A 23,514-nucleotide genomic window follows, 5' to 3' on the forward strand; every position below is an offset into this window, starting at 1 on the left:
TTAATCTTTTAACACTTATGTTTCTGGTTCTGCAGGATACTCTTTCATTCCTAAACCATAGTTTCTAGTGTAGGAGAATTGTTAGACTACTGCTTGCTAGGAATCGTCTTTTTAATTGGTATGTTTTCTTTCCTAATTTCATAAGAGATATCTTAATACACAAATTCATTTACATCTGTGGCAGTTTGTCGATGGAGGTACCAGAGCATTGACTCCATAGTAAACACAAGAATTACATGAATAACTGAAGAATTTTACTGAATTGGACACATGTTTTACTTAAGATATATTGAAGGACTCTATTTTATGCTTTTTTACAAATAATGTATTGTTTATATGAGCTAGTTAGCCTCATTATGAACATCAATGAGTAACGCACACTATTAAGTTTCCACTTACTGTGATATCAATTCCATACTCGACATTATAATTATTAGTTGGAGAGAAGCACAACTGATACTCTTTTCCATTGCCCATACTGTTCAACCGGAAACAGGAGAGGCAAATTTTAAATGACTGGTGAGACAATGTTTTAGTCTGTAGATTTGAAATCAATAGAAGCAAAAGCTAAATGATGGCGCCAAGCACACAGAGCATGCATACTTGAATCTAGGAAGCAGTTATTGAAAATGCCAGCCAAAATGTTTAAAATGTGTCTGGGTCGCTGGTGGAACAAATAACCATTTCACATGTAAAGGAGACAACTTGTATAAAAGACTTAAGTTACAAAGTAACTGGTTATAATATTACTATTCTAATTCAAATTAATTTTGAATTACAGTAGCTGTTTCTATGCAGCCAGTGAATGGCCTATGTGCATAATCACTCAAGCTGCAGCTTAGATATGTAAAAATAATAATAATTAAAGATACTGAACTTAAAAATAAGTTATTAATTAAGATTCTAAACATGTTGAGTTCAATGTGAGTCTCACTTACAGAGGAGCTGGACAGATCTGAGGATCTTGAAGATTCAATATACTACCACATCTTTACAGATCAGGACAGCTGCAGACTCAAATGGTTATCCAGTCAAATTATTTTGAAAACACTATTTAATAAATAAAGTCTGTTTAATACTAGCTATGTTCAAGGAATCTAAATAAGAAAACATCCAACCTAAAGCATTCCACCAGTGTCACACCCCAGTGTTTTTAGTAAGAACTGTGAATTTTAGGATAGGAACCAAGGGCTAGCAGAATGGTAAATGAGGAAGATGCATTATGTCCAAATGCAAAAATCATGTGGCTTCATTGTGCACAAAACGGGTACAGTTTAAAAAGGGTCATGTGTGCACTTTATTAAAAGTGAATAATAAATATTGCTTTAGAAGCTAGTAAATAAAACTAGTGAATAAAAGTGAGAAAAGTTCTTTCAAATGTCCCCATTGTACCAACCCCAAATAAAATAAAACCCAAATATTTCATTAGATACCATATAGTTTCCTTGCTCTTCTGAGCTCTTAAAAAATACTCAGCCCCAGTTCATCAATATCCCTTTCTTCTTTCAAGAAGACAAATAGTGCACCACTGATAAAAGGCATTCTCACACCAAGTTCATTTGAGCAGTTGTTTTGAACTCTGGAGCAAGTTCCGCAGGAGTGTGTTTCATTCAGGTGGATGTGACCAAAAACAACTATTAAGAAGCCGTGGTGTCGGAGCAGTGCCAGCAAATCGTGGAGTGATTCCCGTCAAGAGTATAAGGAAATCTGACCCAGGACTGATCTAACTACTGGAAATACTGTGTATTATGGGTAATATTTAGAAGTGGATGTTAGTCACACTATGCCATTGCTGTTTAAAATAAATGTACAAATAAAACAAATATAAAGCAATTTACATAAAGAAGTTTACAAGAGTATCAGTCGATCACAGCAAGCCTAGCACCTGATTCACTTCTTTTCATATCTTTCAAAGCACATACAAAGGTGGTGATAAACAAAGAACAGAGTCCTGTGTGACCGACAATCAGCTCTCCAAATCCTACACTGCAAGAGTGAAGAGTGATGCACGTAGGTGGGGCGTCCTCCCAACGTGATTGCTCTTTTCTCCAGATGTGGACTCTTCAGTCTCAAAACATTAAATAAGTGTATTTAAAGGACCATCTGTGATGTATATTGTCACATGCAGATGTTTGTCGTGGCTTTTCTAAGGGAAAAAAATAGAATGCAAACTGTCCAGGCCAGTTTCATTACTGCTCAATGATGTCAAGATTTTGTCAAACGAATTTGCAAAAAGAATAAAAAGTCCTTCCCTCTACAAACTCACAAGATTATAGTAGATTTGTTAAAGAAATTCGAGTAGAGTAATCGAGAAATGTTCAATATTCAGAATGTAATTTTGCAGTTATAGGGTGTTCTGGATGCCAAAGTACCTGACTGAGCTCATTTGGGATATCTGCAATACTTCTGTGGCTTCTCTACATGTAAATAGGAGTGATACAGTGATCATGTAGTCCTTTTATACAGAAAGATACGTCATGACACTTCATGTATATCCACTAAAAATATCAGTAGGCTGATGTCATTTTCATCTTTGCACAACAGAGGGTTTTATTTTCTCTTTGACAGTAGGTAAGCTAAATTGAAAATGGAAAATACAACTGAAAATAATTTACTTGTACATGCGATGTCTTGTTTCTCTTGGAAGTAAACTTATTATGTGTCTTGTAAAATGCCTTTTGATGGCTTTCCTTTTGAAAATCATATTATAAAATAAAGATTAATTGACTGATTAATATGCATTTTGATGTATAAATTCTTATCATTTGGTGCATATGGTAAATAAGTCTGACATAAAATACTTCTTTACATTAATTAACTGATGTTTGCTTCCCATATTTTCTCTCACTGATATATTCTAAGTCTGTATGAATAATTTATTGGTTGTGTTGGTTACTATTTATATTGATAATACTATGTACATCAAGAAAGTATTCATTGACTAAAGTAGACATGCTATAACAGCACACTTTAGACTTCATTGTTTCTTGTCTATCTCTAAATGAAACCTCTATTTTTATTTCATTTTGAGCGACATGCTAAGTGAGCTTTTTCTGGAATTAAAACATTCCATGAATGTACTAATTCACTCATTATAAACATTTCACAAGACTCTCTATTCACTTTCATGAGCAGATTCTGCTTGTTTCTAATGTCCTGTAGTAAAATCCTCTTCTGCAACTAACTCAAAAATTATTATTCAGCATGCATTCAGATATCTCTTCAGTCCACGTAAGCTGCAGTGTGATTGAGGTTAAAAAGCAAAAGACCTTGTAATTAAGATCTTCCAGACAAACTGCAGAGACAAGAAGATGATATTAATCAGAGAGATTACACACACCTCTAAAATATGTTTGCTAGAATATAGTTGGGAAAATGCTATGGTAGCAAGTTGCTTTGGATGAACAGCCTAATTAGGGCTTAAGTAAAGACTTAGAGAGTGACAAATAACTTTTAGAGGTTGTTTCAGGCAAAAGGGACACATCAGACCACATGCCCCTAGCAATGTACAGTATGTCAGCAGTGTATTCATTGAAAACGTGTGATTGTGAGACTTAGTACATTTAGAAATGTGTGCCTGACTTGTGTCTTGCTGGTCAGAAATTACTGTAAGTAGAAGAAAAAATACAACTAGTTGAAGCACAATATGGTCATAATCTAGCAAACAAAAAATGAAACTTTGTTATAATGTGATACTCAAATGCAGTGTTCCAGTAACTTATTTCTTCTATTACGTACCATTTTAAAATTTTGTTAAAGGACACCTACCCAGTATGCATTCTCTTCTGTTTTCATTCTCTATTCTGTTCTACATTTCTGTAACATAAAATGATGAGCTGAAAAATAAATCCATTTGAGCAACTCGGTCTTTGCATTGCTTTGTGATTACACATTGTAAAGAAGCTACGGTGACAGAAGGTTGCCATTCCAAAAAACTGAGCCGTGGCTTTCTGTGTGTTATTAATGTTAATCTCTGATGTTAATGATCCAAAGGAGTAAAAAAACACAATAACATGAGGAGAAGCCACTTCTACTAAACCTCTGGAAATTGTACATTTACATTATTCAGCTGGCAGGAGACATGGAGCCTAGGGCAAGGAGAAGGAGTGTCATTGAGAGAGTGAACAAGTAGTACTTTTGGGTAAATGGGCCAGTAACTTCATGGTGTAGTCATGGACACCAACATGTTGAGATGGAGTTCTGGTTGTGGTTTTGTCGTTTGTACTTTAAAGTTCTTCTTTTGTTAAATGCTTTCATTTTAATATAAATCTCTTTATTTTTTATATTTTTGCTCTTTGAACATTATTTAAGTCCTGTAACAGCCTGATTGTAACCTGCTGTGACAGAATTAGGGTTTTCTCGCACCCTTGTATCCTCAGACCACACGTCAGACACCAGATAAAAGTCCAAATAATTATTTATTATAATAATTATGTGCACAAAGCACGCTCCTCTCCACAATACTCAATAACAATAATCAATAAACCAATCCTCCACTCCCAGACGCTTAGCCACCCTGCCTCCCAACTCAGCTCGCCGTCTGGGAGCTCCCACAGTCCTTTTATATCCCCCGACCTGGAAGTTTTCCCAATCCAACAGTCCACAAGTCCTTATTCCTTCCGGGTCAAGGTAAACAATATTTTTTCTCACCCTGGAAGCCTGTCGCTCTTCCTATGACGAACTTCCGGGTCATAGGGCACAAAGAACTCTTCGGTCCTCCCTGCAGCTCTCTCTCGTGGCCCCCATGGCATCCAGCAGGGCGGTGCATAAAAACTCCATTGTCCATGATGCTCTGCTGGTCTTCTGGGGACCTCCATGCTGCAAGGAGGGCTCCACCTGGTGGCTTGGGGGTATTGGCCAGGGTACATGGCCGGCCATATCTTACAGTACTCCCCCCCAGTGACGAATCATGATTCGGAGCGGCCAGCCCCGCGAGGGATGTCTTCGTCCAGGAGGAGTTGTTGTTCGGGTCCTGGCGAAGTCCATAAAATTTCCGGGAGAACCTTGGGGGAATATTAAACAAAAAAGGATTTGTATTCCACGTCCTCCCAGGACAACTTTGCCATCCATGTCCTGGTCGGCGGCATTCATAGCACAGCCGCCTTCCTCCAGTGTGTATCCCTCTGCGAGTCTGGAAACAGTCTGGAAACTTTCGCTCCGCCCCTTTGTCCACTGAGGAGGGTTCCACGGCCGCCCCTGAGCTCTCAGCTCGCTGCTCAACTTTGTCAGGAGACCCCCTCTTTATGGGATCTCCGGTTTACTCTGGGGCTTGTCCACAGTTTGGGTCTCTCTATTAGTGAAAGAGAGCCCTTTTACTGTCTGCACGCCCTTTGATTTATAAATTACCGGTGGCAGCGTCTTTAGGGCTGTCGAGCTCCGGGAGTCAGCACTGTGTAGCTGTCCCGGATTGATTAGCCCTTCTGCCGGCCACTCGGTTATCGTACCAGCCTCTCTTGTAGGGCACGCCGTGTATTGGCACCCGCTATTTATTAAAAGCGGGCCCGGATTACACTGCGTCCCTCTTATTTTATATACGGTACGGGTTTCACATACCTGTACCGCCACATCATGATATACGGGAGGCTCCCCACCAAATCGGTGCACGTAGTCCCTCAGCTTCTCCAACGGCACTTTGGCTACCGCTCCCAATTCCCTGACGATCTTCTCAATGGTCGTCAGGACCTGTAAACAACTCTACGGACTCGATCAAGCGGTCGAGTTCCCGCAAGTCAATATTATTTATTTCGACCGGCATAAGACTTACTTCTTCATCTGTCTTCTCTGCCGGCCGGGAGCCAATGAGCACGCCCACTTTTGGCACATGCTCTGACGGATTCCGCAAGGGAGCCTGGGACTTGGAGTTCTCTTTGGACGAGGACCGGGCCGCCATCTTTGGCTGACTGCGATCTGCCTGTATTAATTTGTCGTCAGATCGACCAGCCATTTCCCGGCCCTCCTTACCTTCTCGTGGGTTGAGCGGTGCTTCGCTCACCTCCCCTTTCCCCTTTCGGAAAAATCAAGTCCATCTTTTCTTGGGCGAAGCCACAAACAGCTGGACATGGAACGTCACCTTTCTGGAATCCTTCGTGGTACGTCCCGTGTCCCTCGCCGGCACCCGTAATGCGGAAGTCCTTCGGGTTACTCGTTTGCCTGAACGAGAGCGCGCCATCGCCTTCGGGTTTATCTTCTGCCTCCCGCAGAGCCTTCGGATGGACCTCTGGGAGGTATGTACACGGGACAACAGGTGTTAAATTAAAAAGATTGTAAAGTACATTCCCTGCACATACCTCATCGGAGATGTCCTCCTCTGGAAATCTCTCCCGAAACGTGCAGCTGCTCCATGGCTCGTCTTGAGCACAGGCAATGTCGAGCGCTAGACCTCCGCTGTTGCTGGCGCTCTGCTTTGTCTTCTTCTTCCCCATTATGGACTTGAAAATAGGGTTAGTGGCGATTTTTCTGTGTGTCTTGACGCTGCCTTCTTGGGGTATTCTGTCCACAAAAAAATTTTTAAATTCAGGTCCTCTGTCAAACTGACGTCCAGAGAATCCTGCCGAGGCTACGCCAATTGTGACAGAATTAGGGTTTTCTCGCACCCTTGTACCCTCGGACCACACGTCAGACACCAGATAAAAGTCCAAATAATTATTTATTATAATAATTATGTGCACAAAGCACACTACTCTCCACAATACTCAATAACAATAATCAATAAACCAATCCTCCACTCCCAGACTCTTAGCCACCCTGCCTCCCAACTCAGCTCGCCGTCTGGGAGCTCCCACAGTCCTTTTATATCCCCCGACCCGGAAGTGTTCCCAGTCCAAAAGTCCACAAGTCCTTATTCCTTCCGGGTCAGGGTAAACAATACTTTTTCTCACCCCGGAAGCCCGTCGCTCTTCCTATGACGAACTTCCGGGTCATAGGGCACGAAGAACTCTTCGGTCCTCCCTGCAGCTCCCTCTCGTGGCCCCCATGGCATCCAGCAGGGCGGTTCATAAGAATTCCATTGTCCATGATGCCCTGCTGTTCTTCTGGGGACCTCCATGCTGCAAGGAGGGCTCCACCTGGCGGCTTGGGGGTATTGGCCGGGGTACATGGCCGGCCATATCTTACACTGCATAGTTCCACTGTGATTTTCTCATTTGAGTTGTATATCTGATGTAAATTTTTTGATTTGCTTCACTGAGATGACAGATCCTGACTATAAAGGGTGCTTGGGTTAGGGTTAGCTTATTTACTGTACATTAATAAAATCATTAACTTTTTCACCACCAGGTAGATTGTGTACAGACTGTATTATAAAACAAGAAAGAAATGAAAGTATTGCAAGAAATTAAAGATTTCATCTATAAACCCTGATTGGCCATATGTCAGCAGTCACTTCAGAAAGGAGAAGTACCTTAGGACTGGAATGTTGCAAATGTGACTTCAATCTTTAAGAAGGGAGACAAAATAATCTTGTTTCTCAAATTTCTTCTGTTCTTAACTGACCAATTAGTCAAACTTCAGTACCATGTAAAATGATGGAAAATATAATAAGAAATAAATGAGAAAATTACCTAAAAGAAAATAACATTCTAAATAGCAATCAGCGTGGGTTTATGAGAGGAAGGTCCTGCCAAAGCAACCTTTTAGATTTTTGAAGAAGCAGCCTGGATAATTGACAAAACAAAGCATACAATATAATTTATCAAGACTTTCAAAAAAGCATTTGATTCAGTCCTACACCAAAGATTAATTCTGAAACTAGAAGCTGTAGACATCAGAGGTAACCTAAAAACTGGATCTCTAGTTGGTTAACTGTTAGGAGACAAAGAGTACAGATAAGAGGAAAATGCTCTACTTGCAGCAGGGCCATCAGTGGAGTCCCTCAGGGGTCCGTCCTTGGACCATTACTTTTCCTGATTTATATTAATGGCAATTGATTCTGGTATAGTTAGTAAACTTCTGAAATTCATAGATGACACTAAGGAGGCAGCAAAGAGAATTCAAAAAGACCTGGACAACCTTCAGAACTGGGCAAACACCTGGAAAACGCAGTTTAATATGGAAAAGTGCTGCACATGTACAAAATACATTATGGGAGACACTGTCATACAGGAAACAACCTCTGAAAAGGATTTTAGGGTTATACTGTATGTTGACAGAACATTTTCATTGACTAAGCAATGTACATAAGTATTAAATGCAAATAAAATGTTAGGTTATATCATATATACTGTTAAAGACATAGCAGCACTTGAACAACCAAGTGCATCCCAGGACTTACTAGAATCCCTGAAGCCTACAGAAAAAGTCGTAATCCTGAGCCACCTTAAATTTCCTCGCACCTCTCCATTGGCGTCTTTGTTTTGCAAATGTGTCAATCAGCACAGGCAGCAAGCAGCCTGCTATCCCATCCCCCACCGACGTAGCTGACGTTCTCCCAGCTCAAGTCTGTTTATTTTGTTGTGAGGTGCCTGGAGTTGAATAGGGTGAATAATATATCCTAATATTTGGAACACATGCATGTGTGTTCCGTGTCTACAATGATTTGGGTAAATGTAAGATGACAGGAAATGCGAGGCAAGAAATGTTGAACACATAACTAAAACAGAAACTTTTTGCATGTTATAGTACTAATGACAAAATGTTAAAATGAAGTGTATAATGTGTGAAGACTTAAGTTCAAATATCAAATAAGCACTTTCACAACAGGTGCAAGTATAACAAAACAAGCACACTTTTATTCAATAATATAACCAAAGAAAAAGAAACTGGGTTAGAGGATGATGCTGACATGTGCACTTGGCTGGTGCAGAGGTAAGAACTACCGTCTCATAATTTGTAGGTTGTGGGTTCGATTCCTGGTCTTTCCTTCATTTACCGTTTTGAATAGTGAGCTGCTCCTATTGTTACTATTATAGAATAAAAACATACATTTAATATGAGTCTGTAAAAGCCAGTGTTAATTTATGGTACTTGTAAAAGTTATTCAGTTTTATTCTATCAGTCACGTTCATGCTCCTCCCGATCTGACACTGTTATTTTTCAGATAAAGACATGGTATAACAGAGGTGAACTCAGATGAGGATAAGGGTTCTTCATTGGAGAAAGAGAACAAAAGCCCTCCCCACAAGAAACATTCACTCACACATAAGAACAATGCAGCTGCACCAGGCGTAAAGGTGAAAGATGGCACCGTTTGGATGCATTAAGAGGTTGGATGTTATCCTGCCAGTGAATCTGCCACTCACATGTCCTTCAACGAAACAGCAGGGCCTACAGAGCTCGCCAAGGTATTGCGCAAAGTTCTATTTGTGATTGTTTTTTGATGGTCTTTATATAAAAAAAACACATGTTACTTATATAAAAGCTACATCGAATGCTGTTTACCTATATTTATTTACTTATCTTCCTACAGTGTAAAGTAGACTGTAGAGCTTCCTGGGTTTGTTCAACATAGGCATGCCAATAAAGTACATGTGCAATGCCACTCCTTATTTAGGAAATCAGTTACGTAAAGTGCGATGGCAGCTTCCAACTGTAGCTAAAGTCACTTCAGTACACGAGCCACTCTCCACGCTAGTGTTTTGATCTGGCAATGTCGTGCTGATGGTGTATGTACCCAAAAGGAAGAAGTCTCTCTGCATTCTACAATTGCTTGTGTACTGAAATGACTATAGCTGCAGGTGGAAGCTACCATTGCGCTTTATTTATGGTGCCAATCAGGGTTGTGTTGCAGTGCAACAGTCTATTATCTAGCGAAAGTGACGTGAAGAAGTTGTTCTACTCTGACTCAGAGAATTAAACTTATTTAGTCTTGAGTAGAGGAGACTACATGGGGGCCTAATTCAGGCATTGAAAATCCTCGAATCCATTGATAAAGTAGATCTAGCAGAATTCTTTCAGCTTAAGGTGAACCACAAACGCGAGGACATCAGTGGAAATTAAGTGGATGTGCATTTAAAACTGAAACCAGGAAGCACTTCTCCACGTAAAGAGATGTGGGAATCTAGAACAAACTACAGAGACATGTAGTAGAAGCAGAAACCTTTACAACCTTTAAGAAAAATCTGGATGAGATATTGGGACAGCTTAGCTATTCGTTAAACAAATAAGCCTGATGGACTGAACAATTCTTATGAAACAATTTTTACATTTAACAAATATACAATGTAACTTTTTAAATCTTTGATTGATAGTTTCTTTTTTGTTTTACTATGTCCTTCACATAGATTTTCCTTTCCAATGGTGCAGAAACGCCTGATGTAAAACATCCGTAGACTTTTGAAAAGCTGATAAAAAAGTCACAATATTATCACAGTTAAAGTTTATAAGAAAAAAATTCCACAAACACCCAAAGTGAAACTAAATACACATATGAAGTAAGAATATGTATTAGCAAAAGCCAATGAATGACAAGTGAAGATCATGTTCAGGAGATTTTAAGCTTTGTAATACTTGTACATGCCTTACTTGCACTGGATCTGAACTTAAGGAGCTAGCAGTACTGAGCCATGGTGGAAGTGGGATGAAGCTGATAGGACATAGTCACGGTATATATCTGAAAATTAAGTTTAAATTTTACAGTCACAGATTAAACAGAGTATCTCACTGTAATATTGTAGCTGAATATTTTGTCAATAGAAGGCTCTATGATTGTTTTCAGCATTTGACCCTAGTTTTGACCCTGATGATTTCCAGGTTGCTCACAGTTAAAGATATACACAACATAACAGACACGAGATTTAATTATTTGTGTCTAAGGGAAGCACTGGTGCCATTTTTCTCAGCTCATCAAATTTTCCTGCCCCTAATACAATATGATTGCAATAATCAAATTCTCATTTCATTTTTCTTTATTTTAATATTCTTACATAAAAACATTTTTAAAAATAGGCAGAATATGAAATAAACAAATTACACTTAATTAAATGACAATGTCTTCCAATCTCAAATGACAAATAGCTGAAATTTCAGATGTGATTGTAGGTGGAAAGTTTAATGACTGTTGACAGATAATATAGTAATCTTGGGAAATGAAGGGAAACATCAATTAATTGGATTGTTAATTCAATATCCATGTAAGCTTCTTAGCTCTTAATAATTGCATTTCTTGATCTCTCCTTATTTAAATAAAATATCTAAAATGTTAAGTCTGTAATTGTACTAATGAAAATAAAAAAGGCAGTCCTGATCTCAAAAAAACATTTTTAAGCACACAGAATTAAGTCACGTTTAGTTTATTTCATACAGTGGCATGCAAAAGTCTGGGCCCCCTTGCTTAAAATGTCTGTTACTGTGAATAGTTAACTGGGCAGAAGATGAACTGATCCCCAAATGGCATAAAGTTAAGAGCTGACACATTTCTTTTCAGCATTTTATATAAGATTAGTTGATTGCTTTTGTTTTGTACAATTGTACAGTGAAAAAAGGAAAGGAGCAGCATGCAAAAGTTTGGGCACCCCAAAATATTTGAGATCTCAGACAACATTTCCCAAGTTCACAGAACTTCATTAGCTCATTAAATTAGATTAGATTAGATAGATACTTTATTAATCCCAAGGAGAAATTCACATACTCCAGCAGCAGCATACTGATAAAAAACAATATTAAATTAAAGAGTGATAAAAATGCAGGTATAACAGACAATAACTTTGTATAATGTTAACGTTTACCCCCCTGGGTGGAACTGAAGAGTCGCATAGTGTGGGTGAGGAACGATCTCCTCAGTCTGTCAGTGGAGCAGGACAGTGACAGCAGTCTGTCGCTGAAGCTGCTCAGTCTGGAGATGATACTGTTTAGTGGATGCAGTGGATTCTCCATTATTGACAGGAGCCTGCTCAGTGCCCGTCGCTCTGCCATGGATGTCAAGCTGTCCAGCTCCATTGCCTACAATAGAGCCTGCGTTCCTCACCAGTTTGTCCAGGGGTGAGGTGTCCCTCTTCTTTATGCTGCCTCCCCAGCACACCACCACATAGAAGAGGGTGCTCGCCACAACTGTCTGATAGAGCATCTGCAGCATCTTATTGCAGATGTTGAACGACACCAGCCTTCTAAGGAAGTATAGTCGGCTCTGTCCTCTCTTGCACAGAGCATCAGTATTGGCAGTCCAGTCCAATTTATCATCCAGCTGCACTCCCAGGTATTTATAGGTCTGCACCCTCTGCACACAGTCACCTCTGATGATCACAGGGTCCATGAGGGGCCTGGTCCTCTAAAAATCCACCACCAGCTCCTTAGTTTTGCTGGTGTAGCATATAGATGATGGCATTCTCCACTCCCACCTTCTCCTGGTATGCAAACTGCAGAGGGTCGAGGGCGTGGCAGACCTGTGGCCTCAGGTGGTGAAGCAGCAGCCGCTTCATGTTCTTCATCACATGTGACGTCAGAGCGACTGGCCGGAAGTCATTCAGCTCACTAGGACATGATACCTTTGGGACTGCGGTGATGCAAGATGTTTCCCAAAGCCTCGGGACTCTCCCCTGTTCCAGGCTCAGGTTGAAGATGCACTGTAGAGGACTCCCTAGCTCCAACGCACAGGCCTTCAGCAGTCATGGCGATACTCCATCTGGATGCACTGCTTTGCTGGCACGAAGTCTCCTCCGCTCTCTGCTTACCTGGGCTGCTGTAATTGTGGGTGGGGAGAAACTCTTTCCTATGCTGGTATCAGCAGAAGGATGGGTGGAGGGTGCAGTACTCCGAGTTGAGAGTGGGTTAAGGTGGTCAAACCTGTTAAACAAATTGTTCATCTGGTTTGCTCTCTCCATGTTCTCTCGATGGTGGCACCCCGCTTCGAGCTGCAGCCTTCATGCTGTTATTCTGCAACTTCTGCTCCAGCCTTCTCTTGTACTGCTCCTTCGCCACCCTGAGCTGGATTCGGAGTTCCTTCTGCATGCGTTTGAGCTCATGCTGATCACCGACTTTAAAAACCCTTTTCTTCTGGTTCAAAAGGCCCTTGATGTCACTTGTAATTCATGGTTTGTTGTTAGCATAGCAGCGTACTGTTCTTACTGGAACTACAATGTCCATTCAGAAGTTGATGTAGTCAGTAGTGCAGTCAACAACCTCATCAATGTTCTCACTATATGATCCCTGGAGGATATCCCAGTCCGTATTTCCATAGCAGTCTCTCAGAGCCTGCTCTGCCTCAGGGGACCACTTACTGAATGAGCGTGTGGTTGTAGTTAGCTCCCTCACTCTTGGTTTGTAGTGAGGCTGAAGCAGAAACAGGTTATGATTTGCTTTCCAAAGCGCAGGCAGCAGGGTGGCACTATATGCTTCTTTAACGTTTGCATACAGTAGGTCAATAGTCCTATTTCCCCGGATGATACAATCCATATACTGGAAGAAGGCAGGTAATGTTTTTTCTAGCATCACATGGTTAAAGTCTCAAGCGATTAGCTCAAGCACCTCAGGGTGCTGCGTTTGTAGTTTAGCAACAGCAGAATGGATGATATCATGGGCATGTAGGGCTATGGCTTGCTTACAGTCATTGTTAGTAAACCCTAAGTGATCCAAATTGCAAAGCTGTATAAATTCTGACTCCTCACACCTTGTCCTAGCAATAACCAGCCATGGGTTCCTTTAAGCAGCTGCCTTGCACTCTGAAAGATAAAATAATTGATGCTCACAAAACAAGGGAAGGCTACAAGAATATAGCAAAGCGCTTTCAGGTAGCTGTCAGTTCATAACATTATTAAGAAATGGCAGTTAACAGGAGCAACCTTCTGAATGAACTGCTCATTGGATTGCTAGAAAGGCAAATAAAGCACCCCATTTGACTGCAAAACACCTTCAGGAAGATTTAACAGAATCTGGAGTGGTGGTGCACTGTTCTAATATGCAGCGACACCTGAACAAATATGACCTTCATGGTTGAGTCAGCAGGAGAAAACCTGTCCTGTGATCTAGTCCACAAAATTCAGTGACTAAAATTTGTAAATATACATCTAAACAAGCCTGATGCATTTTGGAAACACTTCCTGTGGGCTGATGAGGGCAAAATAGAACATTTTGGTCACAATGTGCAAAGGTATATTTGGAGAAAGAATGATACCTATTTCCTATTTCCGGCGCTGCATCCGAGTGGCAGCCTTTCCAGCAGCTCCGTATATGACTTTATCTTTTTACCTTTTTATCTCTATTTTTCTCTATTTCACTGATCACTTCTACCACTTTCTTTTATGTGGAATTGCTACCTGGACACTTTTTACTATTTTACTACTTGATATGGATTTTTACACTACGAGAATCGCCTACTCAAGTAGTCAGCTTAAAGCACTGAGAAAAAATGCTTATGCCGGTGTGGTTCCTTATTTACCTGACAAGGTAAGAAGACGATATCAGGGCAGCCGAGCCAGCGCAAAGATAAAAGATAAGATTAATTGAGACAACTTGAGAGAAAATGGCGTTATAAACCATTGGTGCCTTCTGTGATCCTGGGAAATGTGAACTCACTACCAAATAAGATCGACGAACTGGCTGTGCTGGTGAAAAATGTCAGAACCTACAGAGAATGCAGCTTACTGTGTTTTAGTGAAACGTGGCTAACAACTACCATCCCAGATGCTAACGTGGAGCTACCCGGGTTTAGCACAGTTAGAGTGGACAGAGACGCAAGTACCTGCGGAAAGAAGAAAGGAGGAGGAATCGCTCTCTATGTCAATACAAAGTGGTGCAACTCAGGACATGTAAACGTTAAAATCTCCAATTGCTGCAGGGACATCAACAACAACAACAACAACATTTATTTATATAGCACATTTTCATACAAACAGTAGCTCAAAGTGCTTTACATAATAAAGAATAGAAAAATAAAGACACAGTAAGAAAAGAAAATAAATCAACATTAATTAACATCAATAAGAGTAAGGTTCAATGGCCAGGGGACAGAAAAACAAAAAACTCCAGACGGCTGGAGAAAAATAAAATCTGTAGGGATTCCAGACCATGAGACCGCCCAGTCCCCTCTGGGCATTCTACCTAACATAAATGAAACAGTCCTCTTTGGATTTAGGGTTCTCACGGAAGGGCTTGATGATGATGATGGTCACGTAGAATTCTGCCTTTTAAATCCATCCATCGTTGTTGGAGCATCATGAAGCTTTGAGTAGGTGGAGGTGGCACAGGCCACCACCACAAAGAAACCGGAAAAAGAAACAGAAAAGAGAGTAGGGGTCAGTACGATTTTAGAGCCACCATGAATAGTTATTATGAGGAAATTGAACATACAGAGTATCAGGATTAAGTTAAATTAAATTAAATTGAAGTTATAAAAAGGCCATGTTAAAGTAATGTGTTTTCAGCAGTGTTTTAAAGTGCTCTACTGTATCAGCCTGGCGAATTCCTATTGGCAGGCTATTCCAGATTTTAGGTGCATAGCAGCAGAAGGCCGCCTCACCACTTCTTTTAAGTTTTGTTCTTGGAATTCTAAGGAGACACTCATTTGAGGATCTGAGGTTACGATTTGGAATATAAGGTGTCAGACATTCCGATATATAAGATGGGGAGATTATTTAAGGCTTTATAAACCATAAGCAGAATTTTAAAGTCAATCCTGAATGACACAGGTAACCAGTGTAGTGACATCAAAACTGGAGAAATGTGTTCGATTTTCTTTTCCTAGTTAGGATTCTAGCAGCTGCATTCTGCACTAGTTGCAAACGATTTATGTCTTTTTTGGGTAGTCCTGAGAGGAGTGCGTTACAGTAATCTAGTCGACTGAAAACAAACGCGAACTAATTTCTCAGCATCTTTCAGTGATATAAGAGGTCTAACTTTACTTATGTTTCTTAAGTGAAAAATGCTGTCCTAATGATCTGATTAATATGTGATTTAAAATTCAGATTACAGTCAACAATTACCCCTAAGCTTTTTACCTCCGTCTTGACTTTTAATCCTAATGTATCCAGTTTATTTCTAATAGCCTCATTGTATCCATTATTGCTAATCACTAAGATTTCAGTTTTCTCTTTATTTAACTTGAGAAAGTTACTATTCATCCATTCTGAGATACAAGTCAGACATTGTGTTAGTGAATCAATAGAATCGGAGTCATCAGGTGCTATTGATAAGTACAGCTGTGTGTCATCAGCATAGCTGTGGTAGCTCACGTTGTGCCCTGAGATAATCTGACCTAACGGAAGCATGTAGATTGAGAATAACAGCGGACCCAGGATAGAGCCTTGTGGAACACCATATGGATATCATGTGTCTTGAGTTGTAATTCCACAACTAACAAAAATTTTCTCCCTGTCAGGTAGGATTCAAACCAATTTAAGACACTGCCAGAGAGGCCCACCCATTGACTAAGGCGATTTCTAAGAATATTGTGATCAATGGTGTCAAATGCAGCACTCAGATCTAAGAGGATGAGAACAGATAAATGGCCTCTGTCTGCATTTACCCGCAAGTCATTTACTACTTTAACGAGTGCAGTTTCTGTGCTGTGATTTGTTCTAAAACCCGACTGAAATTTATCAAGAATAGCATGTTTATTTAGGTGGTCATTTAACTGCATAATGACTGCCTTCTCTAGAACTTTACTTAAGAAGGCAGGTTAGAGATGGGTCTAAAATTTTCAAGAGCGAGGGTCAAGATTATGTTTCTTAAGTAGGGGTTTAACTACAGCAGTCTTAAGACAGTCTGGGAAGACCCCGTATCTAATGACAAGTTTACAATGTCAAGAACATTACCAATTAGCACGCCTGATACTTCTTTGAAAAACCTTGTTGGTATTGGGTCAAGGATGCAGGTGGAGGTTTTAATTGAGATATTATTTTTTGTAAATCAGGTAAATCTATCCTAGTGAAAGAGTTTAATTTGTTTATAACAGGATGCTGGGGTTTAGGAGGATCCTTAGTGTTGGAGGGATATACTATGTTATTTCTAATATCATTAATTTTTTGATTGAAAAATACAGCGATAGCCTCACAGGTTTTACTGGAAGTACTTAGGAGGCATTCCTTTGAGTTACCTGGGTTTAGTAGGCGATCAATTGTAGAAAATAAGACTCTGGGATTACTAGCATTGTTATTTATAATCTTGGAGAAATAACAGCGTCTCTCAAGACGGACAGTGTTATTGTATTCTGTTATTTTGACTTTTAATATTTCATGGTGGATAGTAAGTTTAGTCTTCCTCCATTGACGCTCAGCTCTACGGCATGTTCTCTTTAAATCAGACACTCTTTGGGTCTTCCATGGTATAACAATGCTAGAAGATTTTTTCACTGTCTTTTCAGGTGCAACTATGTCAACAGCAGCTCTCACTTTAGTATTAAATCTTTCCACCTTACTATTTACATTATCCTCACTATTATAGCTGGCACTATAAACGGACTGATTGCTTAGAATGTTTGTAAGTTTTAAAGCTGCTGCTGAGTCAAAGAAGCGTTTTTTAACAATATGCTTCTCATGAGTGTTTTTTATCATTATTTCTATATTAAAAAGTAGAAGAAAATGGTCTGATAGACCAATATCAATGATCTGTTTTATATCAACTTTCAGTCCTTTAGTAATCACTAAGTCTAACGTATGACCTGCTTTATGTGTAGGCTGATTTATGAGTTGTCTCAAATCAAAAGAATCCAGGAGGTTCATAAATTCTTTTACTTTTAGATCACACTGATTATCTATATGAAAATTAAAGTCGCCAACTATTAGGAGTGTGTCATAGTTAGTAATTAAAATTGACATTAAGTCAGAGAACTGTTGGCCGTCAGAGAACTGTTGGCCGTAAGTCTGCGGCCCTATTACTTGCCCTGAGAGTTTGGACACATCATTGTTGTTATTGTTTACATCCCTCCTCAAGCGAACGCGGAGATGGCGAGTGACATCATCCATTCCGCAGTTGCTAAGTTACAAACGCAGCACCCTGAGGCACTTGTGCTAATTGCTGGAGACTTTAACCATGTAACACAAAACATTACCTGCCTTCTCCCAGTATGTGGATTGTAACACTCGGGGAAACAGGACTATCGACCTACTGTATGAAAACGTTAAAGACGCCTACACTGCTACCCCGCTGCCTGCGCTTGGGAAAGCAGATCATAACCTGGTTCTGCTTCAGCCTCAATACAAACCAAGAGTGAGGGCGCTACCTACAACTACACGCTCATTCAGGAGGTGGTCCCCTGAGGCAGAGCAGGCTCTGAGAGACTGCTTTGGAACTTCAGACTGGGATATATTGCTTGGGTCACATAGTGAGAACATTGAAGAGGCTGTTGAATGTACAACTGATTACATCAACTTCTGTATGGACATTGTAGTTCCAGTAAGAACAGTATGCTGCTATGCTAACAACAAGCCATGGGTTACAAGTGACATCAAGGACCTTTTGAACCAGAAGAAAAGGGCTTTTAAAGGTGGTGATCAGCATCAGCTCAAGCACGTGCAGAAGGAACTCCGAGTCCAGCTCAGGGCGGCAAAAGAGCAGTACAGGCGAAAGCTGGAGCAGAAGTTGCAGAACAACAGCATGAAGGAAGTGTGGGATGGGATGAAGATTATCACTGGCTGCAGCTCGATGCGGGTGTCGCCATCGAGACAGACGTGGAGAGAGCAAACCAAATGAACAACTTCTTTAATAGGTTTGATCACCCTAACCCACTCTCACCTCGGAGTACTGTATCCTCCAACCATCCTTCTGCTGATACCAGCATAGGTGAGACGTCCCCACCCACAATTACAGCAGCCAGTGTGAGCAGAGAGCTGAAAAGACTTCATGCCAGCAAAGCAGCGGGTCCAGATGGTGTATCGCCACGACTGCTGAAGGCATGTGCGTTGGAACTGGGGAGTCCTCTACAGCGCATCTTCAACCTGAGTCTGGAACAGGGGAGAGTCCCAAGGCTTTGGAAAACATCTTGTATCACCCCTGTCCCAAAGGTATCACGTCCTAGTGAGCTGAATGACTTCCGGCCTGTTGCTCTGACGTCACATCTGATGAAGACCATGGAGCGGCTGTTGCTTCACCACCTGAGGCCACAGGTCCGCCACGCCCTCGACCCTCTACAGTTCGCATACCAGGAGAAGGTGGGAGCGGAGGATGCCATCATCTATATGCTACACCGATTCCTCTCCCACCTGGACAGAGGCAGTGGTGCTGTAAGAATTATGTTTTGGACTTCTCTAGCGCCTTCAACACCATCCAACCTCTGCTCCTTAGAGACAAGCTGACTGAGATGGGAGTAGACTCACACCTGGTGGCATGGATCGTGGACTATCTTACAGACAGACCTCAATATGTGTGTCTTGGGAACTGCAGGTCTGACATTGTGTTCAGCAATACAGCGGCGCCGCAGGGGACTGTACTTTCTCCGGTCCTGTTCAATCTATATACATCAGACTTCCAATATGACTCGGAGTCCTGCCATGTGCAAAAGTTCGCTGATGACACTGCTATTGTGGGCTGCATCAGGTGTGGGCAGGAGGAGGAGTACAGGAAGTTAATCAAAGACTTTGTTAAATGGTGCGACTCAAACCACTTACACCTTAACACCAGCAAGACCAAGGAGCTGGTGGTGGATTTTAGGAGGCCCAGGCCCTTCATGGACCCTGTGATCATCAGAGGTGACTGTGTGCAGAGGGTGCAGACCTATAAATATCTGGGAGTGCAGCTGGATGACAAATTGGACTGGACTGCCAATACTAATGCTCTATGTAAGAAAGGTCAGAGCAGACTATACTTTCTGAGAAAGTTGGCATCCTTCAGCATCTGCAGTAAGATGCTGCAGATGTTCTACCAGACGGTTGTGGCGAGTGCCCTCTTCTACGTGGTGGTGTGCTGGGGAGGCAGCATAAAGATGAAGGACGCCTCACACCTGGACAAACTTATTAAGAAGGCAGGCTGTATTGTAGGAGTAAAGTTGGACAGTTTAACATCTGTGGAAGAGCAACGGGCATTAAGCAAACTCCTGTCAATCATGAATAATCAACTGCTTCCACTGAACAGTGTCAATATTGTTTCTTTGTATCAGTATACTGCTGCTGGATTATGTGAATTTCCCCTTGGGATTAATAAAGTATCATCTATCTATCTATCTAAATTCCAGGAAAAAAAAAAAACACCTCCCCAACAATTAAGCATTTGCTTTGGTCTTGTATTGCCTTGTATTGCAGCCAGTGGCACAGGGAACATGTCATTGGTAGAGGGAAGAATGAAGTCAAATAAATACCATCATATTTTATAAGCAAACATCACTCCATCTGTAAAAAAGTTAAATCAGGATGAGTCCTACAACAAGTCAATGATTCACGTTACACCTTATAATCTGTAGTGGAATACATCAAGAGGTGCAAGCTGACAGTTTTGCCATGACCCTCACTGTTTCCCGACATACTGTAAGCATCACGGAAAATCTGTGGATGTATTACAAAAGAGCAGTGCATGCAAAACGGCTCAAGACTCTTGCAGGATTAGTTGGCTACAAACAGTGTTTGCAAGCTGTGATACTTGCTAAAGAGGGTCTTACTAAGTACTGAATATGTTGGGGGCACAAACTTTTGCTTCAGGCCCTTTAAATTTTTTTGGTATTTTGTACCTGTGAATGATGGAAATAAAAATGTAATCTTGTTTAAAATTTCAGAGAAATGTGTCATATTTATGCCTTTTTTTGATCAGTTCATCTGACATTTTAAGTAAGGGGGCCCAAACTTTGGCATGCCGCTGTATCTATAAGTGACCATAAAATATAATTTAATAAATTTAAATGTGTAACAGCAGATCTTCTATTAAGCTTCTGTTAGACTTAATTCACTTAAGACTATGTAAACAAATAAAAATGCAATTAAGTGCAGTGGAATATCAAGACGTTTCTTTATAGGCACATGTAAATATATTGCAAAAATATTACATTGTGTTATTAGATGCATATGTCACATGGTGCACTGTTTTAATTTGTTTTTTCTCTATTACAGAGTGTGCTACTTTTTAATTTAGTCACTTATAGTGTTATAAGTATTTCCTCTAATTGCATAATTTTCTGAATTAAAAGTTATAGTACTCATTTCTGCACATTTTGAGGTGACTGGGAAAACTGGAAACAGGTGAGATCTGAGGAGAACAAAAGAGAGACAAGGTCAAGAAAGCAAGATAGACAGAAAGAAAAAGATAGAAAGAAAAGTCCCCTGAGCTTGTTTTTTTTGTAATGTGGTAAGGACGGTAGTTTAATATGATTGTTTTACTTACAGCAACAGAGGTGGGGAAGCCTCAATGGATGAACATTGTGCAGTCATTAACAGAAGACCGAGAGAAAATCAGACAGGCCCTGAATCTCTGTGTTGAACCAAGTGTGAGTCACTTCAAAATGAGTGGAGAAGCCTACTTTTCCTTTTGGTTTTCTTTGTGTTTGAGTGTGGTCAGCAGGTGGCCAAGTGATTGTTCTGATCCTTTCTAGAAGAATTCAGAGACATCAGCCAGATGTCCAGGATATTGTGATTCCCCAGACTTTTGCTATTTATTATTTCATTACAGTAGTTTTAACTGCTTTTATTATGTTCAATAAATACATGTTTGTCTTTATGCTGTCCCTGATTATTCTGATGTCTTTATGCTGTCCCCGATTATTCTGAGAAGTGGAAATACTCAGGCATTGAACTGAATATTTATATGTGTGCGGTAGACAGATGATAGAGAATTGTTTTTGGGTCCCAGTACCTAATTCAGTTGGTGGTGCAGTCACATTAATATGGCAGTTCATAGAAGCTGAATTAAAACACTCACTGAAATATACTGTACATAAAAAATTTTGTGTTGTCAATATACAAAAAAACTACAGGTTCAAGAGGTACCACATAGCGCATCTAGTACAAGACAAGGATTGCTCCTATTAATTCAGTACTTCACTTACTGGTTTTGTGTATAAAACGGCAAGTAAAGTTTTAATGCCATTTAAATTTATATTTTTCAAGTCAAAGTTATTCCTTCACAACCATAGTAGATTATTAATTTACCATATGAAATTGTGTTCTAAAGTGCAATATCTTTAATAAATTAAAAAGAAATACTTGCCCCTCTTGCGTTTCGTAATGGAGCTTATGGGTACTGGGTCCTATTCTTAATAAAAGCCTTAAAATATATCAAATACATCCACTTTGAAGGAAAGAATAATTTTATCACAGATTCTTTGTATTATTTTTTTGTGAAACAAGGACATAAGAGTTTCATTGTACTTTGCACAAATAATAATAGATCTGATCTGAACTGAACTGATTACACTGCATTGTATTCTTAGATAGCCTTAGAGTTTTGAAAGAGCCGAGCCTCCTGCACTTCTCGTGGCATGTCATATGTATGAACAATAAAAAAATGATACTCAGAAAATTAAAAAAGCATATTTTATGATAGAGCAGATTGAAGTGCCACAAACCAGTGCACGATGAGTCACTCTTGCTGAGGATGTAGTAATAAAGGAACTGAGGACATTTTTGAGTGAGTAAACTTTGTGACACTCACTGATAGTAATCAATCTGTATATTCACAGTGAGAACACTGAATTCAATTGAATTCCTTTATTGTCATTGTATGGTACAATGACATTCAATATACAACTTCACCACAAACTAATTTTCCTATAAAATAATATGATAAAAAAACAATGAAAAATATACAATATGAAAGCATAAGTACAATATAAATGCACATATATTATAGATCAGGGGTCTCCAACCTTTTTTCCCCCGAGAGCTACTTTTACAAAATGAAAATGGCCGAGAGCTACTCATGTTTACTAACATTTATTCTCATAGCTTATTTCAACCCAAACAAACTGAATAAGCTTGTATTGCCTGAACATTTACAAAATGTTGGTTTTCACAACTCACATTTTGCATTAAAACTTTAAAAAAATATTTAGTTCACCTGCAAGTGCATTTTGTATGTCTGTATGCATTTTCTAGTGTACTGTATCTCACACTATTGAATGAAAACATGAATGCTGTCAAAACAAAACAATGCAATTACAAATACACAGATATTACTTATTCATTTGTCATTTTGTTACATGTCACTGTTTCACTTCACAAGAGTATTCACATGTCCAGTTGCATGTGTGATGTGTTTTTTAGTTAGTCAGATGACTGGCACTGCATGGAGTCAACAACAGCGGTGGATGGTGAAGTGTAGCCACTTGTAGGTTCACTCTTATGGAGTAATTTAAATGTTCCTCGGTCAGTCTTATTCTCAACTTTGATTTCATGACATTCAGGTCAGAAAAGGCAGACTCACAGTGGTACATAGCCCCAAACAAAGCAGACATTTTCAGAGCTGCTTGGTGAAGATTCTTATAGTTATCTGACTCTACTAAACTCCAGAAATGCTGAGAATGCTGTTGAGACTTTAACTGCACATTATTTTGAAGGTTTTAGAATATATAATATATAAAATCCAATGTCTCTCTGTCTATATATCTGTACGCTTTTCACGAGAGAGCTACTTAACGGATTTAGATGATTTTTTTTGCTATAATTTGCTTGAACATTCCAGTTGATTTTGTGACTTTTCTCATTTTGCTATGTAACATATTTCACTTGCGGT

This window comes from Polypterus senegalus, chromosome 8 (assembly GCF_016835505.1).
Source record: "Polypterus senegalus isolate Bchr_013 chromosome 8, ASM1683550v1, whole genome shotgun sequence".
Classification (NCBI taxonomy): domain Eukaryota; kingdom Metazoa; phylum Chordata; class Cladistia; order Polypteriformes; family Polypteridae; genus Polypterus; species Polypterus senegalus.